Genomic DNA, 15,497 nt, shown 5'->3' with positions numbered 1-15,497 from the left:
TTCTAATAACAGCTACAAGTATGCCTCAAGTAGCACATGATCCTTGAGCATGCAGCCCAAAGAGATTGTTTATTTCTTGGCTCATGTTAGATTTATTGTTTTAAGGGTTGTTTTGTAATTAATCCACAACTCCTGAAAACTCTTCTATCTTTCTAACGCAGGGAGAACATGGATCCCCTGAACTAGGTGTGAAGGTTATGAAGTATGTAATGAGAGTCAGTGTTCAAAAAGCACAGCAACAAGTCTACTCTTCACCACATGCCTGGCAAAATGGGGTGTTTACAAAACCCTATACTTTTGTAAAAAGACATGAGACCCAGTTTCTATTGCATACATCATTCACCATTGCTAGAAGGAGTCAGTGATGTGTCTAGACAAATACACCACTCAGATGAAATTAAGGAAAAATAGCACCTTCCCCAGTTTCCATTAACACAGAATAGTGCTGTCCTCACCTAAACCACCATTCTCCAAACTTAGGTGAAATGCTTGGATATCATAGGGGAGAACAGCAAGTTCTCCAGATCTGAGTAAATAAAAAAAAGACCAAGACAAAAGCTCAAAAAAACTTGCTAAAGAGACAGGGAGAGTGACCTATAAACAGGGTAGTGTCAGGACCGTGCTCTGGTCCCCTCTTTCAATATAGGTGGACTTCTATGCAGCTGAGAGATTTATAGCAGGGGGTTATAGAATCTCAGAGTCCATCAAACACCTCAGTTCTCACTTAGGATCAGTCTGGATGGGTTGCTGCAGAGGTATGGTTTGTTTCACACCTTTCCCTCTGCATTTCAATAGTTTGGGTTTACTGAAAGATCACCTATGTGACTGTCTGAAGTTTTAGGTAAAGTTCTCCCTTCATCCAGGCCACCTCAGGGAAAGGGAACCTCAGGATAAAGGCAGTAGGAGTGGAGACACCTTTCTTCACAGTGAGGAGGGAATGAAGGGGAAGATCCAGTCTCACTGACTTGTAGGATGTGAAAGAATCATATTCCATTATTCTAGTTCCTCCCTCTCATATTCTAGAGGCTGCCTACTTACACACACCTAAGTCTCAGTGCGCAACAGATGCAGAAATGCCCTTTAGGATGACCAAGATCACTAATGCTCTCTCTTCCACATTATCTTTTCATGTAGCCAGCCAATACATATTTACAGTGTTAAAGTCCAAAGAGATGACAATGCTCTGCAGTAATGAACATGGGAAGCATTTCACCTGCTCAATGTCTAGCTTACCTAAAAAAATAATTTAAAATGGTTCCTTCTTTTTCAGCAGAAACTTCTCCAATCTTTCATTGTGATGACAAAACTAATTACTCTGTACCTTTAAAAACAGCACTAAGAATACTTTTATTTGCTTGCAGAGTCAACACAAGAGATTGTGTCCCGCTGTAAGAGTTAGCAGCAGCAGCATTAAGTGACTCGCACTGCAGGGCCAAACTCTGATCTCAGTTACGATTTTAGCAAATGCATTTTCTGCAAGCTTCTTGCTCACAAATAGAGGAAGGCAGAATTTGGCCTGCACAGCCTTTACAACTCTTGACAGTTCCAAATTAACACATCTTGCTTCTCAGATACCATACGTTTACAGGTCAACAGCTAGGAAGATCATCACTGCATTTATGAGTTGCTTGTAATTAATATGCAAGTCACTAGAACGCCAAGATATAAAAACACATTTCCTTAAGTTCATGTTTACTTTTGCATATGCTAGTCTTTTACACAGACAGTGCAAACTCAAGCAAAGCATATTCTAACACATTCATTTTAGGAAGCATAAGTCATAAATACAGACCTTCACCTTGCAATGACTACATACAAGTATAATCTTTGCCTCTGGTAACAACACTGGGATGACGTAACACAGCAAGTAGCCCATCTATTTCAAGACAGATGCCAGAAAGAGTATACTGCCAAGAAGCAGCACTTCTGCTTCATGGAATCAATACGCAGTCTAAGTCCCATATACATTTTCACTGACATAATCCAAACTCCCTTTTGACTTTACATTTCTGCCCTACTAATTTCTCCCTAAGAGTACCAGCTGTTTTCTAACTGTCGGCATTTCCTCCAGCCCCTGCCTGTCCCAAGCCAGTGACCTCTCTAGACCACTGTAACAAATACAGCGTAATACCAGAACAGGTCAGCAGCAAAGCACCACAACACTGACATTTCAGTGGCCAAACAATAAATCACAGATGCTCTCTCTCCAGCAGGGTCCAAAGCTAACAGACTACACTACACATCCTCTAGCTGACTACAAAACTCATGCAATATTTGACATACACACAACCTGTAACACTCAATAACCTAAGAGCACATTTGGCATTTATTATATAAACAAGTGTCAGCTAAATAAACAGAGTAACAGCTATAGCTATTAAAAATATACAGTATGTAAATATATGTAAAACTTATATGTTGCTGTATCTGAAGCTATCTTGGCTCATTAACAGATTCAGAAAGTAGGTACTATATACAAACAGATTTGCAAAGTCAGACTGAGATGGTTAACTATAAGCACCCATCCACATTATCAGCACAGGACTTCTTGCTTAGTTGTCAACCTTTGTTTTTACAAAAATAAATGCAAGCCTACACCAGGAACTATTAGATTATAAATATGGTCTTGTTTGTTTGTGAAACTGTAACTACAAAGTGGTTTCTACTATACTGAATTATTCCAAATGATTCAGGGAGAAGGCAGATTTTTTTTTAGATGACAACTTCTAATTCTAGTCTACTCTAAATAGTGAGTATTATAAGAAAATTCATTGTGATATTTTTGATACCTAAAACGCCTAAAACCAGTTTCCTCATACGGTTATGATCACAGTACCCTGAACCCTATTTATCTGGTAATGCACTAACAAAATAGTCAATAAGCAGTAAGAGAGATGAGAGAGACTGAGCAATATGAGATGTGTGGCAGAATGAATTTTCAACCTTCCAAGTGAAAGCTGTCAATGTACTAAGTATAACGCCCATCCCATTCCACCACACCTTTGTTTTGAAAATACATAGTGAAACAGTTGTGCTTCACAGGTAAATTAAAAGATCTGCATTTTCTATCCTGTCTCAGAAACCCTCTCCAAAATTTGCCTCAAACCTCTGCTTCAAGCAACTGTGCAAATGACCGCACTGAAGGGATCCAGAGGACTGTGCTATAGTGCCTATCTAGGGAGTTGCATGGGCACAGAGAGCAAACTGACAAACAAGAACAGCAACAGTAGATAACGCAGATGCTAAAGCACAGCCACTGCTGATACCAGTGCAACCCCCAATGCGATGTGTAATTTTTCCATAATACAGCATGTGATGCACATAGTGGCTCTGTTCTACCTCCTTATGCCAAATAACACTCACTATTTGGAACTTCAGCAGTGCAAAACTGCAATGGACGTGACAGTTCCCAATATTTTGGCCTGTAGTCATGCAATGGAGGTGTAGCAGCATCCATTGGTCATACAAGGCAATGGCTATTAAATTCCATTTCCACTATCATCTGTTTTCACCTTGTTAGATGCATTCACTACTTCATGTCACAGTCCACTGCACGTTAGGCTTCACCTACTGTAGGTGTCTGGGCAGCCAAGCTGCTTCACAGGCCACCTGCATGTGCCAGGCATGCAGGCAGCCAAACAGCTTGAACATGCCTCCTACTCATGTACAGAGATAACCTGGAGATACTGATAGAGACAGGTGGGAGAAGGCTAAAAATGGAAGTCTCTAACAGCTAACCAAATGCATGTGAGCTGCGCATCCCTGAGTTTGTCTATTAGCTGCCTTGGAATTTAAAAAAAAAGCTAGAAAGATTCAAATGACAAGTATGCTCCCATCTGGTGAAAAATGATTGTCGTGGTTTAACCCCAGCCAGCAACTAAACACCACGCAGCCGCTCACTCACTCCCCCCCACCCAGTGGGATGGGGGAGAAAATCGGGAAAAGAAGCAAAACCCGTGGGTTGAGATAAGAACGGTTTAATAGAACAGAAAAGAAGAAACTAATAATGATAATGATAACACTAATAAAATGACAACAGCAATAATGAAAGGATTGGAATGTACAAATGATGCGCAGTGCAATTGCTCACCACCCGCCGACTGACACCCAGCCAGTCCCCGAGCGGCGAAATCCCTGCCCCCACTTCCCCGTTCCTATACTGGATGTGACGTCACATGGTATGGAATACACCGTTGGCCAGTTTGGGTCAGGTGCCCTGGCTGTGTCCTGTGCCAACTTCTTGTGCCCCTCCAGCTTTCTCACTGGCTGGGCATGAGAAGCTGAAAAATCCTTGACATTAGTCTAAACACTACCGAGCAACAACTGAAAACATCGGTGTTATCAACATTCTTCGCTCTGAACTCAAAACACAGCACTGTACCAGCTACTAGGAAGACAGTTAACTCTATCCCAGCTGAAACCAGGACAATGATCTTTAAAAGCAGAAGAAAATCATGCTGTACGGACCAAAATGCCTTGCCAGTAAGACTTTGTAATAATGTTGCACAATTTTCTCCAGCTGAGAAGAAAACTGTTTGGAAAAGCTTCCAGTCACAGATTTGAAAACCTCTGCAGGCTCACTCAACCAAAAATTCAAAAGAGAATTCATGAAAAGGCAATCCATGCAACCCAAAAAAATCAAACCTACCTATTGGCAAATTCCATAGACAATAGTACCACCAGCTTGCACAGAATAACTAATACATAGCAGGCTTCTCTTTTCTCAAATCTATCCAAATCCAGATCATTTTCACAGAACAATATAAAAATAATTTGAATTCTTATTTCTCATAAGAATAAATTGAAGAAATATTCCTTTTTTTGCCTTGACTCAGCAAAAAATAGTTCACCTCAAACAAGTCAAGTTTGTTTAGAGCATATGGAGACAAACTTTTGTACAATTTTAAGCAAACATGCAGATAAGAGTGACGGGATGTAATAAAAATTTTTTTTACTATTTATTACAAGCTGACCAACAGATATATATGTAATATATAATATCTATATTTTATTCCTGATAATATCTAACATAGATACTTTCCATGAATAAGTTTTTTTAATGTCAGAAACATTCATTACATACTGGCTTTTATTATCTGTTGGGAAATTACTGCTTTTAAGCTAATCAGTAAGAAAGCTTACAGTGATAATATAATTGAAGCAGTGCATATGAAATAAATGGTCTGAGCAACCGCAATCCCTGTTAAATAACCTATTAATACGTCGTCTATAGTAGCCACTTAACCTACAACTGGCATCATTCTGCAGGAGAGAGAACAAGAAAAAAATACTAGTGAAATCATCTCAATTGTTTTAATGACAGGAACACCAGAAATTGCTCTGGGTTAAGTCTAGATGACATCACCAGCCAGTTATTAACATCTTTTTTTCTAGACATCCACATCCATTTCCACCACCCTAGATGCATTAGAAAGAGATTTTGGAAGTACAAGTTTGGTGTTGGGGAACCAAAGAGGTCAGAGATGTAAAAATTTGTCCTACCAGTTTTTATTCCCATTGCAGAAAGATCAGAAAGTTCTGGTTTTAACTGAGAAGTTCAACTTATTACTTAAACTAGGACATGCCTTACCTGCCTCTCCAACAGGAAGTGAACAGAAAGGCTTAAAATGAAATACAATACCTCATTACACATGCTATGCTTTATGGTTTCATTTTAGCCAGAAATACATGAGCAGGAGATGTTAACAATTCTTAAACCAAGCAAAAGCAGGAAATTCGAAGGCATACAGGACACAGAGAGACATTCAAAGATTTTTTTAAGGGCAGGAAGAACTCTGGCAATCACCTAGCCAGGTCTGCTTGAGAGTACATGGAATGCTCTCCAGCATTTTCTATACTAAAAGCAATAAAATGCAGCTGAATTAAAAGCACCCCTCTTCGAAAACAAATTCTTATTTAAAGACTGAAAGCAGTGATCAACAAATCACTTTCCTCAATAAATTACTGTAGCAGTTAATTAAAATGTGTCCCTTACATTCAGTTTCCTGTAGCATCCAACTTCTAGATAGCAGATTTTGTTTTATCTTACAACACATCCAGGCAAAGTTTGTACAGTCTGGCAGTAAATTTTTTCTACACAAATTGATAGAAACTGGAGGCAACCTTTCTGGTATGCTGCCTGATACATCTATACCATAAAAAAGAAGACAGAAGCATTACTTGTACTCCAATTTATGTTAGCGGCTGGTATCTGGGAGGTTGGTGTTGTAGTTGCTAGCATGTGTCACAACTCATGCCAACGCGTCTTTAATCATAACCATTACCTGCCCTGGCTAAGTTAACTCTAGTCCTGGAGTCCCGACACGTGCTGCCATCATACCTTCATTCTGTGGTGCAGAGAGGTCTCTCTCTAATAAATATAAAAGCTCTTTAATTTTCAGCAGTTTTCCCTCCACGCTGCATTGTGCTTGATGAAAGATACCTTGTGACTGTCTCTTTGACACTCTGAACAGACTGAACTCCATAAACTCTCACAAAAGGATAAAGATTTCAAAAGATCTGTGGGTGCAAGCAGGCCAAAAGAATCTTTTTGGTTTCCCACAGCCCAGCTTCTCCTATGGACCCCTTTTTCCTCCCCTGGCCCCTTTCAGACATTGAATCCTCCGCACCGCCCCTAAGTTAACATAGACTTCCTCTCACACCATATGAGGGGAAAAGTTGACTCTGCCATTGCCAGCAGTGTGCAAGGGGAGAAGGAATTGGTACTGCAGGCGTGACCTAGCCCATGCACACCAAGCCCTTCCTGAGCCGTGGTGGGCAGGGATGAGCGGCGCATCCCTGCGCGCTGCTCTCGCAGCTATCCTCCGTGCCCCAGCTAGGACACGGAAGGCAGTCCACTGCCCTGGGCAACTCTAGACCTTGTCGATGTCTAAAGCTTGCCCTGCAGCTACATTCATGCGGATCTCCTGACGTCAATGAACTAGAGTTGTGTGTGTTGGGGTGAATTCACTTCTGCAGTATTTCATATTACAACTATTTAGTACTGGGAATTTCTGTATTTATAACACACCAGCAGAAACTTAAGTGTTTCAAGGTCCCTGGACTCACACAACTATCTTCCGGAATTCCTTGTCATCAAGGTGTCAAACCCAGGAAAACGGGTATGACAGTTTGCTAAAATGGGCAAGTTAAAAGATTCTACTAAGTCAACACTTCAATGACTTACTAACCACTCATTTTAATATTTTATTTGAGTGAGTTGATTGCCCATGGAAGTGCGGGGCCTCACAATAAACAAAGGAGTCACTCATAGTGCAAAAGCACAGCATTTTGCTTCAAACCAAACTTGCAAAATCATGACAGGCTGTCTCTTGTTCTGAACTTGTTTCACCTACAACTGACTCTCATTCACACTAGTCCTGGTCATCTTCTACACAGGAACAGTCAAAATATGTGACAACTCTGTGGTCCAGATGTGCTTTTGTTTTGTACCATTATTTTATTTGCAGATGTTTTGTAAATACACAGGTGGTTTCTACTCTGAAGTATATGCTTTATGGTGCATTAGCCTTTCTGGCAACAATACTCTTCCAGCTTCAGCTATCGCGACAGAGAATATTTCATCTAGAGCTCTCAGCACACAGCTGCTTGCCACCATCTCTCTGACAGCTGTTACCAAATCGGGAAGGCCTCACTTTTCTGGCAGAGGTGTTCGGAAGAGCACTTCTTGCTTCAGTCAGAAAAAAAGCTGAGTTAGCCAAAGGGAACAGGTTTGACAAGTATGTGGGATTTGGAGAGGGTGGTAGATGGGATGTCCTCTCGGGGCTGACGTGGTCTCATACCATGCAAGCCCCTCAAGCACACAGTAGTGGGTGGATGTTTTTAGCACTGCTTGGGCCCTTCTTCCACATCAGACACTACTGCAATCCAGCCACCAAACCACAACACAATGGCAAAAGCAGGCAAGAGCTCTTAAGTGGATCTACCCAGACATCTCTCTTTAACAACAAGCACTCCCTGAGACTCCAAAAGAGCTTATAAAACTCCAGAGCAGTTAGGAGGAACTGAAGGCATTTTTAAGAGGCAGAGCCCAGAAGGAGTCACAGTAAGAAATGAGAGGCATGGAAAAAAATCTCTTCCCCATCCATTATGTCCCTGCAGTTGGGCTATCCTAGGAAGGATACAGAGAAAATTTCATCGTGCATGCAAAGGATCTAATGTGTACAGCCCTTATTCTTGATTAGGGTATGAATATGCTACTGTAAAAATTAACTTTAATTAAAAAATATATACCTATAAGCCCTATGACAGTTCTCAAAAGTCCACTGAAATGGAAAGGAAATGTTTGAAATTTTTGCTTCACTGAATCATGATTGGATTTGCCATTCATATTGCCACTTTTCTTTACATTGGTTCAGGGAATCTTAAAATCCTGGACAAAAGTAGCAACCACAGTAAAAATGTATGTGCTTCATCCACATGCGATTATTATATTCAGACTGGATGAAGCTGCAGTGATGATGAGGTCAGGGAAGATCGGCTGTGGTTTGGTGTAATTTCCTCCATTACATTCCATGTAGCCTACTAGAAAATACAAACAGATGGGGCTACAACCCCCAGTGGTCTTGGCTGATGCTGGTAAATCTGCCCTCAGTTACTGCATGCAGAGCTCAAAACAGTATGTACAGGAAACGATTTGACTAAAACAGATACTCCCTGTACTACTAAAGCAGGAAGTCTTTCCAATATTTCCATGCTGTAGCAGAAGCTCGTGATTAAACCAGTGTGAAAAATAGAGGTCTTATTTGGGAGAAATTCTAGGATTTTAAAATTTTTCTTCAATTTTCAGGTCTCAAAAATGCCTGAGAATAAAAATTCCATGAGTCAGAAATATCAGCATAAACTTCTTGAAGTACTTACTTCTGCTTATTCCTGTCCTTCCTAATTTAAAACACACTGTATGTGAAAATCTACCATACCATTTCTACATGAAATATTTGAGAACAAAAAAGGAAGAAATCACAGAAATGAGAAAACCATAGTTAGTTCAGTTAGTATTCCAAATAATTTGTTTGAAAAATTCAATTTCTTTGGAAGCAGCCAGCTCCTGACAGGTCTTTCAGACCCAACAGGATTATTCTAATATAAACTACTCTGTTTATTATTTTTTGATTGTTTGACTAATAAAAATAAAGCTCATTACAAGCAGATCATATTGCAATTAAAACTAACAACTTTTGCAAAGCATGGATTAAAACCTGCATCACTGAACTCTGAGGGAGAGAGATTTGCCTTACACCACTTGATTTACATGCTTTAATAAGTTTACTCTTGTTTGTGAGGAAGTAGCTGATATTTCCTGCAGTCAGACACTGAAATGACCTTTGGTAAACTGCATACAGTTAAAAGATTTGTCTTTGCATTGTAGATTTCTAAGCAATATTTTTCACCATCATAATGCAAATTCAGTGTCAAGTTGAACATTTCAGGATGTATTCAGTTATAGAACTTTTACTCAATCATTTTGCTAAGGTTAAGTCCTCCACTTGAACAGCACAGCTGTACATCTGAGATCAGAGAGCAACTGTACGTTCAATGAAAAATTTGTAGACAAACTGGCAAACAGCATAGACCCATTTTTCTTTGGCTGTACGTTTCTGGCTGTGATCTTCCGCTTCCTCAAGCTGATAAAGCATAGGACAGCCTGTAATTTTTTTTTTCCTAAAACATATTTCATCCAAAACATGCCAGTTATAGCATAAAATGACGACATCCCTGAAGAGATTGTTTTGCACAGAAGAATTTGTAAATCATCCAGAAGAAAGGCGAGTTCTGCTGAATATATAATACCAACTTTGACAGGAAATCTATGTCTCCACTAAGAGGCAGAGTATCAAATTAGCAAAGACAGTACAGTTCTATAAAACTGCAGCTCAGCAGTTAACTGAAGCAAGTGATGAACTTGGCATAAGTGGCCTGAAGATTTCACCTCCTAAGAAACCTCCATGTCTGTAATAAACCAAGAGTGATTAACATGCATTACTCTTTCTGACTGCTACATAACTGACGTGGGGCAACGCTGGGGCAGATCCATCTGGTTGTGTTTGCCCTGCTCTTGATGTTGAGTCAAACGGGGTGGCATTTCAAGAGAAGGTGCTGGAAATGCCTATGCACCTCTTGACTTCTATTTTTAAACATCAGCAGTCAGCAAGGATGGCAGTGTTGTGGCTCTGCCTCCACATTCATAATACAGTTTAAAAAAAATACAAACTGTGGTGGATTTCAATGGATCCTTCTGTCAATGTAACCATTACAAATGAAGGACATTGGCAGCTTAGACAATATTGGTATTCAGCCAGTGTGTACATTACCTCATAACACACAGATGGTTTCATGGTTTCTGCAGCTACAGAAATGACAGCCTTCCTGTTCCAGCCTACTGTTTATGAACAGACTCACTTTCCTTTCAAGTATTAATGCCTACCTAATGAAAGTAAGTTTTCTCTATGGAGTTAGCTGGGGCCTTGTCAAGCCAATTAGTACAAGATTTTGCAACTCCTACCAATACTGTTTAGCACTGTTCTAGGAAGTGTTCACTGATGCCCCTGATTTCTGTCTCTCAAGCTTTCTTCTTTTAAAATAGATGATATTTGTTTCAGAGCTTTCTGGTGAGCTGGCAAAACCCAATTTTCCCCCAAGGGCATAAATCCACTTTGATACATTTTCTATTTTGAAAACAAAACAAAACAAAGACAAAACCAAGTGTTTCAGAACTGCCACTGGCTCCTAATATTTTGGAGGTTTTTTAAAGCACCAGTCTCAGATTTCAGTTTGACATTCCTTGTTTTGAAATTATTTGCCTTGAAATGTACAAGAACATATTATTTAAGTGAACAACAGCATAACATCACCCAAGTATACACATATATCATACATCAACAGCAGGATACTTTAAGCCTGAAGAAGCAAGGTATCAGGGACAATGATAAGAATTGCAGGACTTTTAGGAATCCAGAAAGAGGAGAAATAAGACGACAACTAAAAGATTAAGTTTTAGGACAGCTTACAGAAGATGTGATTGATTGCAAGCAGTGTAAGTAGTCCCTGCTTTCAGCCATTACCATGAATAAACAAGCAGAGACCAGATTATAGATATTTGGAGGAAAGCATGAAACATTCCCATTTTCAAACATGATAACTGTTGCTCTTTAAGATGAAGAAACACTTTTCAAGTATTTTCAACAGTATGTATGTACAAGGGAAACAAACCCAAGAGATCTTCAAGGGGACCATGGGTATCCTTAGGGAGCAATGTCCCATCACAGTACCTCCTGACCTCAAAATCCTGCCTGGCACACCATGGTACAATGCCTTCAGGTTTTCATGCCAGTTAAGTCAAAGATTCGTATGCTGCTTCTCCATGCATTTAAGCCTCAGCTCTGTGTTTCCCAAAGGAAGGTCTCATGGCTGCTGTGGCTAGAATTGACGTAACTGTGATTCACCGTGTGATAATGGGATCTCTGAGGAAAACTTTTCACACAGTGGTTCTCCCTCATTACAATAATTCCCAAGTTTTAATTTTCCTCGTGTCACTAAAGCTCAAGAGCAGTGAATTATGACGTTTAGAGGCTAAGGAAGGAAATGATCAGTTGATCTAGCAGGCTCCAGTCTTCCACTCAGGATGCGGTGGCACTTCAGTGCATTTGGAAGGCTGGAATAGTTGTTCAGTTAGAGCACAAGCAGACCTGAATGTGGTGTTGATCAGTAATTTATAGTCACCCAGGCCCAGCCCTACCCTATAGGTACTGTAAAGATGATCAAGCACCTTTGCTGTGGTCAAGACACTTCTGTATTTCAAACAATTCTCCAATTATGTGTGACCCATGGTACAGTATAACTCTGACTAGAGGGCAATTAAGATACCAGCTATCCCCAGCACCCTGAAAGTTTAATGATTAGATAGGTAGTATGTTCCTACTTTTATGTACTTCATGTATTTTATGCAGCTCAGCTGCCACTGATGAAAAATCCTAACAGACCTTCCCTTATAAGCATGCTTTCCAGATAATGAACACCTGCTTGAACTTAAAAGTTCACAGCCTCAAAAAAGCAGTCATTAAATTGTATTTGTTTATGGAAGATTTTCCCAGATGCTAGAGAATCCCCTCTCCTTCCTCTGAGTCTTCCACTGAATAACTTTTGAATAATCTTCTATGCACTGGCGTATTGAAATATTGACCTCTGACAAAAAGACGACTTCATGGAAAAAATCAAATTAGAATTGTCTCTCGTTAATATGCCAAGTATCTGGCTGTTTCTCATAGTTTTCCATAGAAAAAGAACCAAGTTCTTGGGTAAGGTGAGAAGGAATCAGAAGTGTCAGCAAAAAGAACACACTCTCTCCTAGCTGTTGTGTCAGTCTAATGCTATGCTAGAAAATCATACATTTCTCAGTGCTATCAGTTAGCAAAAGAAACCAAGTGGATTATTATTTAATGTCACTGAATTGATGACATTACCTCTCTATGCCAACGTGGAAAAGGTCTCCCAATTCCAAAATGCTTATACACCAAAGCACATGGGTATATTTAAGAACAATGAAGCCCTAGAGAGTTCCTGGCTTTGTAACATCATCTGCAATTAAGATATCATATCATCTTTAATAAAAAAAGAAGAAGAAAGAATCCCAATAATACCCTGTTCACCAATCAGATAATAGACTCGCCCCTTTCACTCACCCCCTCCTCTCCTGCAGACTTTCCTTACATCATCTTCTGTCTTCCATATATTTAAATAAGTGTCCCCCATTTGAATGTTATTGGTGGACTTTTTTGCCTAAAGAGTATGTCTGACCTAAAACTGTATTACTTTCCGATGGGTCTAACTTTGTTTTCATAGAACCAAAGCCACATACATGTACCCAAACCTGCATATGGACACAAAGTATGGATTAATGGGGAAGGAGGAGTTTTACCTGTCTGCAGTCCTCCCTTTTCCCCATTTCACTGTCCAGTGTAGAATGAAAATGTTTTGTATAATGTAATGCAGCTTCACAGGGCCCTCATTGACTCCATATCCTCGTTAACAGGATAGGGCATTCAAGGGAACAGTCCTTCAGTCTTCCCCCCGCCCCCCCATGTTTTAGGGTCTGTAAGCTGACCTGCATATTATCTCAGAATGATTAATCATTCAAATGTCAGGAAATAGTAAAATGTATAACCATGCATATGCAACATCACCTCTGAATCTACCGCATGTCTGTGTATAAAATACAGAGGTAGTATCACAAATTGAAATACAGTAACATGATTACAAACTCTGTGTCAGCTAGTGCTAAGCAGTCTACCCTTTGCTCTACTTTTCATTAACAATTCCTATTCTACCTTTTCAGACAAAAATAAATTGGAGAAGTAAAAAAGGCATCCTGGAAAACCTCATTTTAAGTCTTTGAAGCTCTGCAAAGTCAGCACCTAATGAAAACTCCATAATCTGGGACTACATGGCTAGATGATCCTGCCCTACGTGGAAGCCTGGAAGACGGACTTACTGTTGATCCACACATCAGAAAATACACAGCTGAGTGAAGGCTGTACTAAGATACATTGAGAAATTTTTCTAAAGATCAGAACACAGTTGTGATGGAAGCACTGGGTAGGAGACTGCAGTCTACACAGACTGCCTACAAGGTGATGAGAGTCTGTCAATAAACCCAATACCCTGCGTGACTCATCCCTATTCTCCATCCCTACGCTTTGGTTTGGAGGTACTTTGTATTCCCTGAACTGCCTCACTGCTTGAGCTACTCAGAGGCACAGAGTTAACAAAACTCAAATATGAGATCATGCAGCTCTGTATCTTTATGAAGGGAGGGAAGGGGGGAAAGGGAGAAGCAGAATGAAGAAAGTGCAGATAATGCTGTTGCCTTACTGCAGGCCCTTCTCAAAAGCTATTGATTTTCTGTCGTAGCTTTTTACTGAAATCACAGCATGGCCTTCTGGCTGGCTGAGATGCATTTTTGTGGACACATACTCCCTGGTGTCTCTATATTATCACATTATCCTCACATGCCAATTCTCAGCATCTCTGTCACTACTAGAAGCTGACACACAGGTTTCCTTTATAAAAACATAAAGCTGCAACAATTTCCAGTCCAGCTTAAACTAAATCCTTTGTTGCTGATTCTTATTCATAGTACCTTATTCCCAGCATTAGAATTCTCCCTCTCCTTGTTTCTCTCTCTTTGAGGGAAAATGGTGTTTGCTGAGAAGCTGTGCTAAAGCTCTAATTAATATATATTCCACTGAGCAAAAAGCATGCCAGCAAACAGGCCTGTTTTAAGCCTATTTTTTAATCATATTACATTCAAGACATGCTCCCTCTGTTGTGTAGGCCCACACAGTCACTTACGGCTTACTGCCTGCTTCAATTGCTGGCTGTTTCCCAAGTTTTTACTCCCTTCTGTCTTATTCTATACCCATGGAGACAACAAACGAGCTATTTCCACCATCAAGAGAAGCTCCTTGCTGAGTCAAAAGAATGAGCCCTAGTTAGAGAGGAAAATACTCTCAGACACAGGTGTGCAAGTGACATCATAATTACAGTCAGAATAGATGGCCTGCAAATTGCACAGCATTTGTAATTAACAGTGCTCTATAATGAAGACCACTCTGTGTGTGATTCCAACCTAACAATGCTTCATAGCTGCATGAACAAAGCTTTATTTCACTGAGAAAATGTAGATCAAATATTCACAGAAGTAATCTACCCTACAGTGTACGATCCCTGAGTCACAGAAGAAATTGTGGATTATTTAAATACCAATCAAATTCTATTTGTTCTTAAACAGAACAGAAATTTAATTTTCCACAGAAATTTAAGGCAGGCTAATGTTCCATTGTTGTTTAGCCCTTTAGCCTTTAACAAATAACCTAATGTCCAATGCATGCAAAACCATGATGTGCGATAGGGAGGTGTACCTGCCTATCTATAAATACATATATACCAACTTTCTTTCTGTTCACCTGCCATGTCAGGAGACATATTGCATTTACAAGCAATGAGATATAGTTCATCCTTATCCTCCACTTACCCCCTTGGACTTCCATTTTTTCTGCATGTTGTTCCATTTGAGGGTTCCTTGGAAGCCGTGTCTCTAACTGCTTTATAGTCTGCATCAGCTGCTCTCATTCTGCCCCTTGAACAGGTGAAAAACAGCTACAGTAAAGTCATCAGTATTAAGTTGGTCATTTCTACCTAGCACCACACTACTAAACACACCATACACCTTTCAGAAATTTCTAGATCCCACCATATTAGTACATCTCCTCATTCACATACCACTAATTCTCTCCACACAAAATTCAGTGCATCAGTATTGATCACTTCGGCTCCCAGTTTTGTCCAGCTGAGTCCTGCTAGCATGTGCTGGGTGAATGGTCACTTCAGCTGGGCCCTGGTGACACTGGGTGTGGCTGCACCGCATGATGGTGGTTTTCTGTAATTACTTTACAGCAGACTGATGGTTGAATTCTGCTCTG

General features: G+C 40.1%; 1 long non-coding RNA gene across 10 annotated transcripts in view; it reads right to left on the bottom strand.

Annotated features, from left to right (window-relative positions):
- Nucleotides 1-15,497, bottom strand: part of LOC128147328 (uncharacterized) — a 135,971-nt gene that overhangs the window by 70,831 nt on the left and 49,643 nt on the right. For 7 of the 10 annotated variants that reach the window (XR_008236996.1, XR_008236998.1, XR_008236997.1 and 4 more), the window contains exon 2: nt 15,050-15,154. The exons of the other annotated variants lie outside the window; for them this stretch is intronic. This is a non-coding gene — a long non-coding RNA (uncharacterized LOC128147328). The remainder of the gene's footprint in view (nt 1-15,049; nt 15,155-15,497) is intronic. 10 annotated transcript variants of the gene reach the window in all.

The sequence above is a fragment of the Harpia harpyja genome, chromosome 10 (assembly GCF_026419915.1).
Source record: "Harpia harpyja isolate bHarHar1 chromosome 10, bHarHar1 primary haplotype, whole genome shotgun sequence".
In the NCBI taxonomy this organism is placed as follows: domain Eukaryota; kingdom Metazoa; phylum Chordata; class Aves; order Accipitriformes; family Accipitridae; genus Harpia; species Harpia harpyja.
The sequence above is the reverse complement of the archived record's forward strand: the minus strand, read 5'-3'. Positions and strand labels throughout refer to the sequence as shown.